We start from the raw sequence: 3,054 nt of genomic DNA, 5'->3' as shown, positions 1-3,054 counted from the left end.
CAATACACTGAATGTACCACAGGTGGACTCCAATCAAATTGTAGAAACATCTCAAGGATGATCAATGGAAACAGGATGCACCTGAGCTCAATTTCGAGTCAAATAGCAAAAGGGCTGAATACTTATGTAAATAAGGTATTTCTTTTTTGTTTTCACTTTGTCATTATGGGGTATTGTGATGTCATTATGGGGTATTGTGATGTCATTATGGGGTATTGTGTGGTTATCGATGTGTTTTTATTTTTTATTTAACCCATTTTGGAATAAGGCTGTATTGTAACAAAATGTGGAAAATGTCAAGCGGTCTTAATACATTCAGAATGCACTGTATGTTTTATGTTTATAAATTACATGTAGTCTACTTAAGGCTTAAGTATTCTGACGCATAACGCAGGAAGCAGGGTTGCTGAAGCACCCCGATAAATCGTAATTAAAAAAAAATATATATATATATATATATACAGTATATATATATCCTATATAAAAAATATTTCTCACAAAAGTAGCACACTGGACCTTTACTAGTCCTGTATTAACGGACCGATATAGCCATCTGTAGCGAGGGCAAATTATTGCATCTTGTTATTATATTTAGCTACCTGTTTTTTGTTATGAATAAGAGTTTCATCATATATTCTCCATTTACGCAAGGTTACTACTAATAGGCTACTTTTGCCTTCTTGGAAAGCAATAGACCCACTTCAACCACTGGAAACTGCACACGCGTGGTCTAATGTTCGCGGGAGGATGAGCACGTCAAGTTTATTTTTTATAAATGCCTTTTGTGTGAAAACTGGCGCACTAATGTTTTGGGAAATATTTTGTGGGTATGCAACGATTCTAGATGAGTCACCTGCGTCTCAATATGACTGACTCCAAGCTAAAAATAATAATAATACAAACAAAAAAATCCAGGGCCACTCAGGCACTAAAATGTCGTAATGCTAAAAGTGGTCTCTCCTGTCTTGTAATTCTATATCTATGTTGTTGCTAGAATTGTTTACTTGTATCCATAACAACAGAAGTTCAACAATGATTTAGAACTTCCGATATTGTGCTTCTTGGCTGGAGTTTGGGTAAGTACAACACATTACCGAGAACAAGGTCTTTATTAGTTACTGTATGAAGCTATGCCATTACATTTTGCACATGACATTTGGTTTAAGAAACCATTTCCTTATAACAGTGTATCTTATAATAAAATGAAGTATTTTATTTTTCTATTTGTAGCCTACTGTGTGTAGGCTACAAATAGAAAATAAAAATAATAATTACATTCTTTATTGCGTTGCGATTTGTTGCATGAAAATGTTGGGCTGTTACTGTACTGACAACCAGGTAGCCTGGGCCCTGGTCAAAAGTAGTGCACTATAAAGGGAATAGGTTATCATTTGGCCCTGGTCAAAAGTATTGCACTATATAGGGAATAGGTTATCATTTGGCCCTGGTCAAAAGTATTGCACTATATAGGGAATAGGGTACGATTTGGGACTCAGCCTTGATAGATAAAATGATGTGTTGTTTTCCAGGGAACTTGCCAGCAGTATGTCTGAGACCCGGCACACAGCCGTGGTGACAGTAGGCTTCGGCCAGGGTAGTAAGGTGGATAGTGTGCCCATGGGAAGCCGGATGACGCACATCCCAGAGGCCCCGGCTGGGCAGCGGGGTCCAGGCAAGCCCCAGTCTTCAGGCCCGAGGCGTCTGATGCACCAGAGCACCCTGTCACTAGGGGACCCACAGGGATCTGGGACCAGCTACACGACCACCCACACTGAGGTCAGGACTGTACCACTAGATGGTATTATAGAACTGTACCACAACCACACACACACTCAGGACTGTACCACTAGATGGTATTATAGAACTGTACCACAACCACACACACACTCAGGACTGTACCACTAGATGGTATTATAGAACTGTACCTGTACCACTACCACACACACACGTTTGGTATGACGTGTCCTGAGATCCTCTTCCTGGTTCTCTCCAGAGTTACTGTGGGCGGGAGGCCGACGGCCAACCGCTGGTCTTCTTTCCCCGAGATCCCGCCTACCCCTCCCAGCACACCAGTCAGCTGGACCTGAGTCACACATCCACCAGCCAATCACAGACACACAGCAGAGACATCCATAACCACAAAGACATCATCCCGGTACGACCAACTGTCATTCTGAATGGATGAATGAAGGAGCGTCAGTTCAGCTTTATTTCATTCTGTGTTGTCTCAGTGCAACACATAAGTTCATGTAGTCACTATAATTGTCAGAGGCAGCTGTCTTCTACAGTACATGGTCATAGAGGCAGCTGTCTTCAGTACTCAATGTCACCAGTAGAGGGTGCTGTAGCCTCAGAGGAAGGAAACCACTCATATCCCCTGTATCTTTCTATTTCGCCCCCTGTTCTCCCTCGCTGTCCCCCCAAACCCCTATTCTTATTTTCTCTCTCTCTCTGGCCCCTCCTCGTCTATCCTTCTACCCCCCCCTCTCTCTGGCCCCTCTATCCTTCTACTCCCCCCCTCTCTCTGGCCCCTCCTCCTCTATCCTTCTACTCCCCCCCCTCTCTCTGGCCAGTCTATCCTTCTACCCTCTCTCTCTCTCTCTCTCTCTGGCCCCTCTATCCTTCTACTGGCCCCTCTATCCTTCTACTCCCCCCTCTCTCTGGCCCCTCTATCCTTCTACACCCCCCCTCTCTCTGGCCCCTCTATCCTTCTACTCCCCCCTCTCTCTGGCCCCTCCTCCTCTATCCTTCTACTCCCCTCCCCCTCTCTGGCCCCTCTATCCTTCTACCCCCTCTCTCTCTCTGGCCCCTCTATCCTTCTACTCCCCCCTCTCTGGCCCCTCTATCCTTCTACTCCCCCCTCTCTCTGGCCCCTCTATCCTTCTACACCCCCCCTCTCTCTGGCCCCTCTATCCTTCTACTCCCCCCTCTCTCTGGCCCCTCTATCCTTCTACTCCCCCCTCTCTCTGGCCCCTCTATCCTTCTACTCCCCCCCTCTCTCTGGCCCCTCCTCCTCTATCCTTCTACTCCCCCCCTCTCTCTGGCCCCTCTATC

The sequence above is a fragment of the Salvelinus namaycush genome, unplaced genomic scaffold, assembly GCF_016432855.1.
Source record: "Salvelinus namaycush isolate Seneca unplaced genomic scaffold, SaNama_1.0 Scaffold340, whole genome shotgun sequence".
Lineage (NCBI taxonomy): Eukaryota > Metazoa > Chordata > Actinopteri > Salmoniformes > Salmonidae > Salvelinus > Salvelinus namaycush.
The sequence above is the reverse complement of the archived record's forward strand: the minus strand, read 5'-3'. Positions refer to the sequence as shown.